The 16,748-nt window shown below is 36.3% G+C and overlaps 1 protein-coding gene across 4 annotated transcripts in view; it reads left to right on the plus strand.

Annotated features, from left to right (window-relative positions):
• The window catches only part of SATB2 (SATB homeobox 2), a 150,461-nt gene that overhangs the window by 84,097 nt on the left and 49,616 nt on the right, over positions 1 to 16,748 (plus strand). The gene's annotated exons all lie outside the window — the stretch shown is intronic.

The raw sequence follows: 16,748 nt of genomic DNA on the forward strand, positions 1-16,748 counted from the left end.
AGTCATTCACAAACAATGTGGAAGTCTTGATGGTCTCTAAGACACAAATGTCTTTCAAGCTGGCATATCAATAAAATTTAAACAGTAAGGGAATTTGTAAAACTCTGACTCCACCAGGTGAGTGAGCAACAAATGGCAGGTTCCTTATCTTCACTCTGACATAATGAAGGATTCCATAGTCTGTGATAAGGTTGATGCAAAGGCTGCTGGTTTCTACAAGGTCATCATCAGGCATAGAGAGGTTCCATGTAATATTGAGGGCATCCCAAATATAGATCCTCCATCAGCAGTAACACAGGCTGAGATAATGGATCCTGAATGTAGCTAACTCTTGATTAGGCTGGAATGAATGACAGGAAAGTACCTGGATAAAGGTAGAGAAGTTTTACTGACCTGGGAAACATTGTAAGCTGGCATTTCACTCTTATTGGGTATGCCAGCTAGAAAGACATATGTGTTAGAGGCCATACTATTTTGCCATCAAGATTTACACATTGTGACTGGCATAATTTGGTCACATATAGAAGATTGGTCTTGGTGCTTCCCAGATCTTAATATTGCTCACTTCATTGAACAGATCTAGAGAGATGGAAATACTCAAGGGAAATCTTATTTCAAGAGAAGAGGGACGTTCTTATGTAGGTCATGGGATGTGAAATGAAATTCAAGAATTAGGAGAGGTTTTAATCAAGTTTTTGGTGCATTTTTCATGATGTTTGAATCTTCCTGCTGATTAATGCACTAAGAAGCATATTAGTGTACATACATTCAGCAAAATAACCCATATAGATTAATCTTTCATAAGTACTTATCTTCAGAGATAAAGTTTTAAGTATGTGTCACTTCATTACTTTAAACTTTAATTATATAACTATGGATTAGAACTTTTTATTTTACATTTTAAATGTTTCTCCATGTAAATTTTAAATCAGACATCAATGAACAATCCTTAATGAACAATCATACTACACAATAAACTTGTTGTTGTGTAGTGTGTTAGGTATAGTCACTAATTTTAGAACTGTTGTGTAAGTTTATAAATATATTTGCAGTTTTGTAATGATATCTCTATTTGTCAGTATAATGTTTTGGTGGAGAACTACTAGATATTATTTAATTTCTGATGAGATCTTCATAATGTTCAGATAGATCTATTGTAACTATTAATTTACTGGTCACACCAACTCTTATTTCCCTTCTCTATAATTTATACTTAAAATGTTTGGCCACTGATTTAGTGAACCTTTCCCCAAGTTTAGCCATAGCGCCTTGGTAGCACTTAGGTAGAGGCCTGCTCCTGATTGGATGGCCCTCTGAAATCTGAGCTTCCATTCATATCAGTTGTGTGTGTGTGTGTGTGTGTGTGTTATTCAGTAGCATTGACCAGACTTAATAGAGGTAGCAGTGGGGATCATGGAAAACAATTCACTGAAAGTTGACCACTGTTTTAATGCAGATGATAAAAGTATTTCACCCTTTTTGATGAAAAGGCCTCCTTATTGCTCTCCTATCAAGTGGTTTGCAAAATATAAAAGTTGGCCTCCAAAGCTTCTTTATTTTTCTGCTCATCATTATGTGTACACTCTTATCTCATCAGTTCCCTTATTTTAATGTCAATAGAGGCCTATTGTTACATATTTTGACAAAGCACACATTCTCTCTATGTTCCAGTGGTTCATTAATATGTATTAATAAATTAGCAATATACAAATGAAAGCAAATAAAATGTTGCCCCAGTGTTCTTGCCACACTAGGCCCAGTCTCAATGCAGTTTAAAGTTATTGTGCCTACTTATCCCTCTTCTCTGGAATTGCTATCTCCTAATGTCTGGCACAGTGTTATGGTCAATCTTTCCATAACTCATTCCTTTCAGGAAACATAATAATAGTAATAATAATAATAATAATAATAATAATAATAACATATGAACTGTACAACTGCCCTAAAGAATTTTCTTTATCCTTTTTCTTTTTGTATGTCTCACCTCCTACATAGATTATAAACTTTTTGATTCAGGGACCTCTATCTTCCATGAATTCAGAACCATTACTTTATTAATATATTTGAACCCATAGCCACTTGTAGCGCTATGCAACATATTTATACATTCAATTACACCTTAAGGCTTTAATATGGTTATTTCTGAACAAACATTCTATTGGACATCAAAAAGTTTAAACAGTTAAGCACCATAGCAAAGTAATATGTTATACTGGAGTGATAAGATTCATAGGGCCAGATTCATTAAGGAAAGTACTCATTTTTTTTACTTAAGTTTTCTCCTGGACAAAACCATGGTACAATGAAAAGGGTGCATATTAGTTTATTATTTGGCACATAAGGAAAATACTGGCTTTTTTTCCTAGATCAACTTTAAATTTCAGTGTACAAATAAGCTATCAAGTATTTGTGTGCTACATAAAAGAAATAGCAAGTATTTTCCTTTTGTGCAAAATAATAAACAAATTTGCACCCCTTGCATTGCAACATGGTTTTGTTCAGAAAACTTACGTAAGAAAACTTACTCAATTTCTTGCTTAATTTTCTTTAATGAATTAGGCCCATAGACTTCACTGTGCAGTAAATATTGAGAAATTACTGTATACTTTTTGTGATAATTGGTCTTTAATAGTATTACTTGTTTTATATGTTGGTGAAATTTACCTGTATTGATAGTAATTTTAAGACATTGCTTCTAATGTTTTTGCTGTGCCAGTGATCCTTTGATCAATATGTGTCTGCATTGTACAATGTCATATTTATGGCTGTATGGTAATAAATGATCAGAGACAAAGACATTCCTGCAATGATTTGCCTGTAGATACACATCTCAGGTAATGAAGCAACATTTATGTTATTTAGTTATGATAGTTTCTAAATCTTTTAAGTGTTTATGTTATGTTTCAGTACTGTGTTTTTGTACTGTATTGCCTGCTGTTAGCAATACTAAATTTGAGCTTATAGGATTATTCTGTTTACTGCTCTATCTTTGACATTTGAATGATTTCACTCATGTACAAACAAATTCTAATAGCTCTTAAGAGCTTATCTGCTTTTTTTACAAATGTTAATATATATGTCAATATAATAGGACAAATAAGTACTATTGCGTTCTAAGATTTTAACATTTAATATTTTAGAATGCCAAACAACCTATTTCTCATATGTTTATGTGTGTTGCCAGTACACTAGATGGTATTGGTGAAAGCACAACACATGAAAAGCATATGACAAATACATTAAAAACACATAAAAACACACATCTAAAACGTGCATTCATTTTCATGCTTTTTATCAATTTTTCCAGTCCATATGTGTAAACAAGCCTAATAGTTTTTGCATAAGTAAGCCAATAATTCAACCCCTGTGGTAATAGAGAACTGCTGAATGTTTGGAGATTAACCATTTTATGTGCTTATTTTACAACCTCAATGAGGCTCCCTAGAGCAATTTTCAGGTATGAGTGCTATTTTCTGGAACCACATTATCTCCCCAAAATTCCGAAAAAACAGAAAAAAAATTATATGTTTGCTGCTGCTGTAATAATGTCATACAACAACACATTGGGATATATTTACTAAAATGCAGGTTTGAAAAAGTGGAGATGTTGCCCATAGCAACCAATCAGATTCTAGTTATCATTTATTTAGTATTTTATACAAAATGACAGCTAGAATCTGATTGGTTGCTATAGGCAACATCTCCACTTTTCAAAGCCGCAGTTTAGTAAATATACCCCATTACCTACAAATGCTGCTCCAAATATTGGAAATACCCCTTTTCTGGAAATCTCTCCCAAGTATTTCAGATAATAGATCCCATACCTGTATATTAGTATTATTATGATTACCCACCACTACGATATGTGAGTTTTTTAATTCCTGCATGACACCTGACATTTTAATGATAATGTAATTTTAAGATCAGGGACTGAGCATATATTTTTACTATTTTATTTGTTCATGTATAAACTGGTTTGAATTTAATAGTCTAGGCCAACAGTCAGAGCAATAGAACATTCACAAAACACTTGTGCATCCAGTTAACAGTAAACTGTTAGATGTTTGAAAACAGCAGCAAGTGGAAATATGAATGGGCTTTGTAAAAGGCTCTAGTACCTGCTTCATTACACCTCCCTTTCCAAATTTACTCACATGACCACCGTAAATAAAAAAATATTACCATGTACTTCCATTAAATAAAATGCACAAGCAATAAAGCGCTAGCAACATATATTGACAATGCTAAATAAATTACCAGTGACATTGTAAAACCTCACAATATGTCCATCAGTTGGAAAGATTGATATAATGGTAAAAGTTATTAAAATAAATCCATTTACAATTAAAAACGTTTTTTTTTGTAATCTAACAGTAGTCTAAGATATGTTTATAGTAAACCAAATGTTAAAATCAGACTCGAAAAAGTGGCATAAGATCTCCTCTAGAATTCAGTGATCAAACCACCATCGTCAAAATGGACCTTTCGTCCAGTGTTTATCCATGCTTTAGCCCACTGATAGGGTAGATGATGGGTGAGATGCCTTCAGCCAGTGGCACTTGAATCTACCTGATAAAAAATACAGACAATAAAGATTAGAAACAAGGTAACCTCCCTTTTTGGACCATACAGGATCCCCAGTGTGCAGAACAAAGAGAGATTACACATGTGCATTTTGGAACTCACTGTTCCTTTCCTAAATTTTGTGATATCTACAAAGGTGTGTCTGGAAATTGTACTCTGATGCTGATTGTCTCAAGTTTGGTGTTTGTTCTTACATCCCTTTCTTTCCATCCCTTTATCTAATAATTACTGATAGTGGGCTAAAAAGTAGTTTACTGTGATGTTATTAATTAACTGCAATTGTTAAATTTACTTTTTTTCTGAGAGTAAAATTACTACTTTGAATGTTAGGCTGGGTACACACTACAGAAAACTTCTCCCAATGCGATTGATATCTTTAACGATTTTACTAACGACAAACAAAAAAAGTCCCGATCAGCATGCCGATTCATGTGTACACACTATACACATTTTACACGATTTTCCATCAGATCTGTGCTCTCATAACCATTAGCTCTGTACACTCCACAGAGATCTATGGACACTGCTGGTTGTGAGTGCATACACACTGCAGAATTGGAATGACATTGTTCCACCATTGAACAACATTTTTAGTCCCGTTTAAAAAATCAAATGATACCATGTGCTTTAGGACGATAATTGTTCATCGTTGCAGCATATATACTAATGCTATATGGGTCTGAACGGTCATTTATCGTTTGATTGGCCCAATAATCAGCTGAAAACACTGTAGTATCCAGCCTAAGAAGGGCTATCATCTGTTAACACTTAAAGAAGAAAGTTTATTAAATGGCTGTTGTACAGTCAAGTCAGTGATACGTGTACTTGCGCATTAATATAGGTATTCATTTTAAATTCTCCAGTGTGTTAAGCCTTACAGATGCACATCAGTTGAGTACACAGGGAATGGTAGGATTTTGGGCTTGGGAATTTCTTCATTATGCAGGTTTTGGAAGAAATCAGGTTCATGTAAAAAATAGCCAATTTTTGTGGAGTACTTTAACTGTTGTGTAGATGGCACACGCAGATCCAAGACTTTTAGACAAAAAGTGGTTCCAGATTCCTTTATTTGATTTAAGAATGCTTTTTATTAGTAGTATGTGGTTTTCCTATTGTCTAAAAGATAAACTAAATAATAGCATCAGTTTCACAATAATTTCCCTTTAATAGAACTCATCTAAATCTATTCCCTTTAATAGACTTACCATATCATTTACAAGAAAAGTAATACACATTTAGCCATTAGAGCATAGAAATTAAGCAATCTATTTGCTTTTATTGTTGGCACAATTCCTAAAATCGTGGCTAACAAGAAAATAGTGAACAGATTGAAAACACGCACATCAGTGTATATTTAATGTGCATATCAGGTGCTAATACCTAATAATGCTATGACCAGTTCCTTGGTTCCCTAGATAGGAATAAAGGAATGTTCCTTCGATATAATTCATCATTTAGAGCTGCTGTCTCTGCTCATGCCTGGTTAAACACATCATGAAGCCCCAAGTGTCCGCATTTTCTGTATGTACTTCAAAAGCAAACTCTTCCTTTGCCAATGTTTTCACACAGTAGCCAAATCTAGTAAAAACTCATTCAGGCCTTAATCCAGAGAGGATGATCTCCACCCCCACCAAGGAGACCGGTTCCCAGGAACTTAAATCCAATGAATGGAATGGTCAGTTTGCCAGACAGGAAAAGTTGGCCGGCAATAAATGTTCTCTTGAGAAGGATACTTGTGTCTCCCATCCAACTTACATTTGGCTCTGTCCTCTTGCAAGTAGCATAAATTCTAATGGGTTGGTTCTAACTCACAACTTGAGCTGCCTTCCAGTTGGTTTCTGTTTTACTTAAATCAACACATAAGATTATACTACAGTATTATGCCTCAGTATATACACTAGGGGTTTAGGCCCATTTTATAAATAAAGATTTGTACAAGTAAACACTGTGGAGCAGCAAACTGATCTATATAATATAGCTGTCATAAGCAGCTCCCTTCTGTTAATCACTGACACTGTGCTGTATCCCTATAACTGCAACAAGAGCCTTCCCAAGTACATGCCTGCAATGCTGAAGTTCTTAATTACTAAAACATGGGGCAGTGACTTTGTTTTATAATTATGATTCAAAGATATTATATGTAAACCAGTACCAATCTGATACTGACCCATCCTTCCCATCACAGACAATAAAATACTTTTTTTTTACATACAGGGATTAACAAATATTTTTAAAATAACTTATTTACAAATGTATTTAATTTTATGCAAAGAAAACAATTGAGTTTTGCAGCGGACCAGGCCGTTTCACAGAAGTGTGACAATCACTTTTACTTCACCATTCCTCATAATGCCATTCAACACTGCAATTGTGACATTTATAGTCTATGGATAGAGCTGAGAAGACAGTGGTCAATTTATTCTGCTTTGTGTTGTGTTTGGGTGAAAGACTGGGAACAATATAGGTCAAATTCTACCACAAAAACGTGCAATATTTTGCAGCCAAATTTGGAACAAGATGACTGTTTCACAGAACAATATTAAAAATGTCATTATTCTTTACTGCCATGTGTTCAATGGCGTTTCTTATCTAAAAGAATCAAACTCATATTCTTTATTTTCAAACAGATAAGTCACAGATTTTGGAAGAGCTCTTAGTGATAGTAATTACATTACAAGTCACTATACAATGTCCATGAGATGATTGACATGTGAGTGAGGTTTACTGTGTTCCGTTCAAAAATAATCTCCCTCAACATTTGAATATAGAATATCTTATAGCTCACGTAACCAATACGTCATAATTAAAGCTCATGTCAAACTTTTCTAAGTGAACTAAACAACACAGAGTAGTCTTTCCGGGACAATGGTGTGTTTATAGCTACCTTGTCATAATTACAGGGCTTCGTGTGGGTTCTATGTTTGGTTATCATTATTGCAGGAGTTTAGACAATCTCATGAAAGCGAATTAGCCTTTGTAGAACAGTTGAAGTCTTCAGTCCTGACAGATGTGATTTATGGTGAGATTACTCATCAGGGGGTGGAGGCACGAGCAGAGTTAATTCTTCCCCATGGTAATTTCCAGCTGCTCTATCTAATAGTAGACGAGGTGTTAGTCTGATAGCCATGTCGTGTGGGCTACAAATTCAGCACTTTTTGGCTTCACATAAACTTCATAAAACCAACATGTTACTTAATCATATGAATTTAGAAGTATTCTGTTGTAAATAGATTAAAACTGAATGGCATGATGAATTAATCAGTGTTAACAATGGGAGCATATTTAATACAATATGATGATCATTTTAGTTCCATCTAATTGGAAAGGTGTGTTAGAATATTCTGCTTTTTGTAGTTTTGTTTGTGTAGATTGTAATGTCATGTATATCTCATGACAGTATGGTATATTAGGGATGTCTGTATTTGGATTCTGTATTTATATTAGTTTAAAAGCGTATATTAATGCACTTATGCTATGAAATGCATCTAAATGCTGCTAAAGGTATCCCTTTAAAAAGTGGTGACCAAGGTCTAATTACCTCCATCTTCAAGTTGGTATAGCAATATGACCATTTGCCCCCAAAATATCTGCTCCTCTTGCAGTCAACAAAACTTTACCGTAATAAATGTATGATTATGTGACACACTGACACTTTCCCCACTGACATCTATAGTTGTTGTTTTGATAACCTTATTCATCAAAGGTTCAAGTGTTCCCCACACCTGTCAGATTGTAAATTCATTTGAGCAGGACCATCTTTTACCAAGCAGTGAAAGGCTACAGAACAGTATCTAAATGTTTCAAGCTTGTCATTTCCACTGACTGAAACATTGTGAAGAAATGAAGGCTATGTTGAAGTCAAAGAAAGATTGGGAAGACACAGAAAAAAATTCTGGTAAACTGGTCATATATGCAATGTTGGACTCTTATCGTTGCAGAGAACCTGGTTTATCTGACACACAAGTAGCAGTCCACGGTAAAGGGTTGCTTAAACAAAAACAATCTGCTTGGAAGATTTGTCAGAAGGAAAGTTTTCCTATGGCCTCATTACACAGGTCAACATCTGAAGCATGCAAAACAATACTTAGATAAGCCAGAACATTTTGGAAGAAACTGCCGTTGACCGATGAAACAAAAAATGTACTTCTTAGACAAAACCACAATTGATTCATTTGGAAAAACAGGTAAAGCATTGGAAGAAAACTCTTAAGCATGGGGGGATCTGTTATGCTTTGGGGTTGAGTGGCAGCCGTTACCACAAGAAATATTGTTTTGGAAGAACAAATTCAACTAAATATTAACAAATCCTGGAAGCTAATGTTCCAGAATCAATTAAGAAATTGACGTTGAAAGGAGATTGGATACTTCAGCAAAACAATGATCCAAAACATACTTCAAACTCATCTGTGAAGTTCTTACTGGATATTTAAGGACTTTGGAATGGTTTTAAGGTTTTGGAATGGTCTTCACAGTCCCAGGACTTGAACATTATTGAAAATTTGTGGGGAGATCTCAATCACACAGAAAGAAGACCAAGAATACTTCTGTGCTAGAAGATTTCTGCAAGGAAGAATGGGAAAACATTTCTAAACTAAGAATAGTAAGGCTCTTTGGTGGCTAAGAAACATTTGGAACTTGTGATTTCTGCCAAAGGAGGTATTACTAAGTAATGACTGACAGGGTACCCAAAACTCTGAACATTCTACATTCACTGGGGTCAGATAATTTATTCAGCTATATTGAAGTGTGTGCATGTTGTTGACACATGATGCACAATAACACAAGTGGTCATTTCAGATCTTTGAGAACTGTGTCTTCATTTGGTCTTTATTGGTTAATGAAATGTAATCAAGTTTTCTGTATTTGTTGGAAGCTGAAGTTGTGCTACATAGAAATCAATGTCAAATTCACAAAGAGTTTATGTTCTTATACACAATTTTAAGATCTTATGGAAAAAGAAATTAACTCAACCTAATAAGGTCACATAAGGTTAGAAAAAGTTCTCCCACCTCTGGCTGCCTTGTGGTTATTCCTGTAGCCATATTGTGATTAAAGTTGACTGAGGCCACACAACATTTCTTAATTCAGTGAACAAGGGATGTTCTAGTAGGCTTCTTACTGACACATCTTACATTTTTCAAATGTTTCCATTACACAGCAGGACACCCAACCATGATGTTGGTAGAACTGGAAATATATATAGTAGTATTTCCAGGTGAGTGGACAATGGCATAATATGTCTATAACAGATCATGTGGTGAGTCTTAACAAAACAGTAATTTTATACAATGGATTTTTGAATTCTTGTACTGTATGATTCCCCACCTGCTGGGAGACTATTCCATTGATCTATTATTATCTATTATTACCTACCTTTTCTGTCCAGAAATCATCTTACCTTCTTAGAGACTAATACATTTTCATATTCAAATCTTTGTATATCATCTCTGTCCCTTATTTTATCTAAGCTGTGAATGGTTAGTTCTTTAGCATAGTAAGTTTTGTTGTTAGCCCACACACCATTTTAGTAGCCATACTCTGAATTTTTTCTATTTTCAATATCTTTTTGGAGTTAAGGCCTCTGGAAATGCATAGTGTACTCAAGGTGAGATCTTATGAGTGACCTATAAAGTGACAATACAATACCTCTTCTTGCTCATAACACCTCCTCCTGTGGAATCAAGTTTTCTTATGACTGTTCCAAATGCTTGACTAGACATAATGCTTACCGTCACATCATCTGAAACTATATTTTAAGTTTCTGAATTAATATAGTGCACCAAATGCCCTGTTAAAGTCTAAATAAGCTATATCTCCCGATCCACCCTGATTTATCACTTTACTTAGCTAGTCAAAAAACATGATTTGTTTGATATGATATCCCAGCAGCAAATTCATGCTGCCATGGGTCTTGCAACTTGTTTGACTCTAGTTTGTCTGTGTTTGCCATTCTCCACTCACCTGGAATTATACCGGTCAGCAACAATTGTTTTAAACCTTTCATTAATGGTATGGTTCTGCAAGCACTAATGTTAATTCTTTATTACTCTTGGATGTATACCATCTGGTACTAAAGACTTATCTACTTATAATTTTGTAAGTTCAAGTAGTATTATTTATGATATGTTTGTGTTGAGAATTTTTGGTTGAATGATGACTTCTGTGCAGAGTTAAGGCAAACTGGAATAAATCACCCCACGCCCCAGTATGCTCAGACAAAATCAATCTATCCCAGCTTTTTTGTTTCTTAATTTATTAAGTGTGTTTAGCACAGATGGATGTATTTGCTAGACATAGTTTCATGTTATTTTTCTGTCTAGTCTCTGAACATACCTAGGGAGTTGTGTCAGCACCCACTCTTCTGCCCCCTGCCCCCGGAAGGGGGGACCTCAAAAGGTTCAATGGGGTGGGAACCACAGGCCCACACCATTCACCCTAAATCATGGAGAGGAGCCCATAAGTGGAGGTGACAAACAAGGAAATGAATTAATAAATAAATGATGAGTGTGTACGGCCCCAGCCTAACGGCCAGGCTATTGTAAACATTTCTCCTGCTCTGCCAAAAGGGCAGGACAGAACTTACTCTCTCAGTGGCGTTTCTCAACCTCCCTAATGATTTTCGGGCACCCCTGGCTCACCACACCAAGGGCACATAGATCCCAGGCTCTATACGCTGCTTCTCCCCCTGATCAGAGAAGCAAGCTAGCCGGTCCATGATAAGAGGGCTAATCACTCCCTCCTAGTACTACACCAAAAGGCAGAAAAGCAATGTATTAATTTATATTTACATTAGACAAATACAAAAGTAAAATAATAATATAGGATTAGATTGTTTGTAAATCCTGGCTATTTAGAGTTCCTACACACACAGATTAAAGTAACAAAAATCAACACTTCATCAGTTCATTTGGACAGATTTAAAACATTACATGTCCCATCTTCTTAAAGCCATCACAAAGCCACAACATTGGGTGAGACACACCTGGAGTCTATCACTTTAAAAAATAAATTCTGCCTCATTTAGTTACAATTAAACAGCATTATGACTATTTGTTTTTCTTCAAGGAGGTTGCTTTGCATATTGAGTGGCTAATTATTTGCAGGTGACAAAAATGCAGGTTAGATCATTTTGTGTGTAATGAATGGAAAGTTGACATATTTACAAGAACCGATGTGTGAAAATGACTATTAATAAAAGCAAATTTTGTTTTAAATATTTCAATAACCGTACACAAGTGGGGTAAATAATTATTTTCATAAAAGGTTGACTTTTGTAGCTAATTATTGTTATGTTTGTGTTGCAGTGATGCTCATTACAACGCTTTATGACCATGCAATTCCTAAGAAAATGTGAAATGACCAATTGTGCTGTATAATGTCAGTTGAGAAAAGACTTGTTTCTGAATTAGTGTTTGAATTTGAAGTGTTTTTTGGGGATAGAGGATAGGTACTGGGCTGTCTGTCATTAGTTAATTTACTGACAGGAGAAATATAGTAAAAACATTTATTTACATTTGATTTTGTGTTTGAATGCACTGACCTAATTAGCATTAGACATTTTACTTACTTTCATCATTGAGTGGGTAAGAGTTTCTCTATTTAATTTTGGGGTCTGTTGCATCCAATTCTTCCCCTTTACAATTTTGATTTAAAGACTCAGATCTGCTACATTGTCATGAATAGTGGTTCAGCCCACAAAATGTCTGCCTCCACTAAGTATAGATTACAGGTGCACTTCACAGCTGCATTTTGATCATCACTTTAAAAAGACTGCAGGACAAGGGAGGATTAATGAGAAACGCAAATTCAGCGATTGCAGCTTTCCATTGGTCCTCCTGCTCACGCCCTTCTCCAGTCCAGCTTTTAGCTTGGGCTGTGAGACTAACCACACAGCCCATGAAAAAAACTGCTGTAACTCTCCACTCCCACCCTAGGTGTTAGTGCAGCTTTAATATCTAATGCAATAATATAGAATTTCTTAGTTATACCTGTTTGTATCAAACTGCAATACAGACTCTGCTCACATGCCTATATCACACATTTTGACTTTGTTTTTAAAATCAGAAAAAATAATTGTGTAAATAACACCAATATACTCTCTTGTTATAATTGTCACACACACACACACACACACACACACATATATATATATATATATAGATAGATAGATAGATAGATAGATAGATAGATAGATAGATAGATAGATATAGATATATATATATATATATATATATATATATATATATCTATCTATCTATCTATATATATATATACCACCCAACATTAGTCTCTAGCAGCGGGACGGGGGAGATGGCCACTGAACAATGGGGGTGAGACCACAGCATACCCCCAATAGTGGTGTGGTCATGGGACAGTAGGGCATGGTCACCCCCCTCCCCCACCGGGGCCTGCCTAGCTAGGCTGACCTGTTCTCCCCTCCAAACACCATTTCTGGCACCCATTCAACACTGCTCTGCCATGCAGAACATCAGTGAACAGGAGAAGAGAATACCTCCCATGGCAAAGCAGGACAGAGTACTCAAATCGGGACTGTCCCACCTAAACCGGGACAGTTGGGAGGTGTATATATATATATAAATATATATATATATATATATATATATAGGTATATGTATACTATACATGTCCACTCAGTGCCGGAACTACCATTGGTGTAGCAGGACATGTCCCGTGCATCAGGGCCCATGGTGATAGTGGGGAATGGCAGATGCAGAGGGTCGGGCCCCGGGTTCCCTCCTCCCAGTTTGCTAGTTATGCCGCTGAATATACTATATATCATTGTTATAGCTGGTGACTTCATTTACAGAGCAGAAATGATCTATTACATGGTGCAAAACCAGCTTTGTTCCCACAGTGTCCCTCAATTAGCACAACTGCTCCACCACAACCTATGGGTTTGCAGAGCATTATGGTGGTGTCTGCAGAGGAGCAGAAAATGTACAGGCTGAGGGGTGAAGTGAGGACATTCCCAGCTAAGTACAGAGTAGGTGCCCACGCCTTGTTTTACAGACCAGTGCAGAAATGAGATTTCCTTTTAGGAAGAATATTACTGAATTTAGATTAAGAGGGGATGGGGGTGTTTTTTATGGTGTTCTTTGCTGTGCTTAGGAGTGCATGATCACTTAAGCTGGGTACACACTACAGAAATTTCGACCAACTGTTTATGCAGAGCAATTTTACATGCGACCGATGGTCCGATCGCTGGGTCCATGGACTGCATACACACTAGCCTTGTTTAGGACAATAAAGGGAAGAGCGGACGTCCCTTTAATGACTTTTTACAGCCATGTTGTTGTGAGCAATGACTGTAATTTCGTACTCACTGTTGTGGATCGGTCGGAAGTTTAAACACACTACACAGCGGAAACGAGATTGGAACGAAAATATTAAACGGTACGACCAACCAAATGAGGCGAGAATCGTCCATTTGGGCAGACTTTCGACCATCGTGTCACTGTACACACTGACCCGACCTTTGAACGAACGGTCGTATGTCGGCTGTTTGAGCCGATTATTGGACGAAAACAGTGTAGTGTGTACCCAGCTTTACACTCTAAAGTTGTATTTTGCACCAGCTCAGAGCTGCCAATTTCTGGGTCTTGTCTTCCCTTCCCCCAAGAAACACAACAAAATGTACAGACTGCTGGTGAGCCTGGAGTGGTTCTAAAATGGTAATAGGTTGGACTTTGACATATTATTTTTACTGTTTCCATCATCAGCATTTAGATGGACCAGCAAAGTCACAAAAGCAAACAACAACCCCCTTTAACCGGGGTATTTACAAGCACCTGGACGTTGGCATGTACCTGCAAATAAGAGAATCCAACAAATTGGCTTCTTTACACAAATGAAAAAGCAATAAAGAGCCACATTTTCGCGTTCATAAATAAACCAAACATCTGATGCTAGTAGAACAGATAATTAAGTCTGTGACTCGGGAGCTTGCAGTTCCATGTCTCAGATTAGGGCAACATACAGCTCACAATTGATTTCTTTAAATAAATAGAGCATTTATGACAGACATGCAAAAATGTATCTTATTTATTAATATATCACTTTGTTTCATTTGCATGTTATATCAACATTGTACATTTTCAGGAGCTCCTCAAAAATGACAATGCAAATGAATCCGTTGTTCTTTTCCGTAGATTGATATTTGCTAATTACTGATCGACACTAAGGTTTATTTACTAACATTGGAAAAGTGTGAATAGCAGCTAAAAACATGACAGCCTATCGGCAATGAGCTTTTATCCGGCTAATGCAAATTAGAAAGTGAAAGTAAATGTCTGATCATTCTATTAGCACATTCTAGCAATGTTAGTATATAACTTTCACTGGTCCAAACAGAATTGTTGTATCACATTTGTATTCATGCAGAATAACAGCTAATTATAGTAGCCATGAAAGGCGATGGTGTTTTCATTCTAGGGAATATGCACTGTGCTTTTCTTGATTGTCAGAACCTCTATGATCACTGAGATTCCTGCAAACTGATATTGACGCTGTACAGTGTCGCCAAGAGAAACTTCAGGCCCTGTTACATCAACTTCTTGGGGTCCCTTCCATAGCCACAGAAAGGGGCTCCTCCCACTACACAGACAGATCAGGGCCCCTAGGCAGGCCCAGGCCCCTGTACTTTGAATCTGCCACCCTCCCTTTCCCCCCGGCAACCCTACTGACACATCTAAAGAAAACTCCATTTGCAAGGCGAATGATTTGTATTGACAGTGTAAATTACCCACCTGTCAGCTTCAGTGTATGCTACATCATAGATATGCATAGAAAGTCATCACTGCATTAATTATTACTGTAGAGAAGACCCTGCAATTGTCACAAAATAAACATTTCAATTGTAAAGAAAATATGAGCAAAAACTAGGGGCCCTAAGAAGCTCCTAAGCCCTCGACAGCAGTTTTTGGGGGACAACTCCAATATTAAGGATCTCAACTATTTGTAACTAAAAGATCACAGCATATATCTCCAATATCTGCTGCGGTCCAACTGTTATCATATACAAATGCATGCCCCATAGGTTTCTATGGGGACTGCTATTTAGCGTAATTTACCAAGTTCCAAAAATCAAAGCTTTTCGGAACTTGTGCATGATGGCTAACTGTGTCTGATGATGGCGTTAGCCATTGAATCCTATGGGGAGAGCGGTGCGGTAGAGGGATCTTCGGAACCCTCGCTGCATATTACCTGCTCTTCCTTCCGGTTACTACACCAAAGGTTTCCACTTTACCATAATGAGCATAGAGAAGATAGGAGATAGGTAAACTGTGTGTTCGCCGGGACATCCGTATATAATGACTGCTGTTCCGGGAAAATACTTTTCATAAATGGTCACAATCTTTCATTCCTTATAATTGTAAGGAATGAAATTGATCATGTCAAAAAGGCGTTTATTGTTAAATATTCAGCTAGGTCTTTAAGGAGTAAGGCCATTTTAAATGTTAAAATACAAGCCTGTTTATCACTGACATAAATAACTAAATTAAATTATATTCTTTACAGAAAGTAGACATATGATCGTATTCTCTCTTTTGCATTACTCAGTGCAGAATCGAGAACTTGTGAGATTCACTTGTTTGTCCAATGTACGTATACATTCATTATACCTTTTTGTCCTATATTTGCACAATTTTAGGTAGTGTCTTTCGGGGTTACCAACAGCTGTTTGTGATAAACAGTGTTTTATTTTTGTGATTCACATACTTTCACTTTAGTGTTCGTCCAATGTACAGATTGTATTGGTGGATTCATATACCGTGGTCTTGCTCGTTATGTCATAGCAAGCTATGTTTTTTCACTAGTTTTTTTTACCTATATTGGCACAATTTTAGACAGAGTCTTAGGGGTATATTTACTAAACTGGTGGTTTGAAAAAGTGGAGATGTTGCCTATAGCAACCAATCAGATTCTAGTCATTTTGTAGATTATACTAAATAGCTAGAATCTGATTGTTTGCTATAGGCAACATCTACGCTTTTTCGAACCCGCAGTTTAATAAATTTAGCCCTTAGTGTTTTGGGAGTATCAATAGCTGTTTGTGATGAACAGTTTTCTATCTTTGTGATTCACATACAAATACTTCAGTTACTAGATTGTCTTCAAACAAAAGACCAAAAAAACCCGGAACG

Source organism: Mixophyes fleayi, chromosome 7 (genome assembly GCF_038048845.1).
Source record: "Mixophyes fleayi isolate aMixFle1 chromosome 7, aMixFle1.hap1, whole genome shotgun sequence".
NCBI classification, from domain to species: Eukaryota; Metazoa; Chordata; class Amphibia; order Anura; family Limnodynastidae; genus Mixophyes; species Mixophyes fleayi.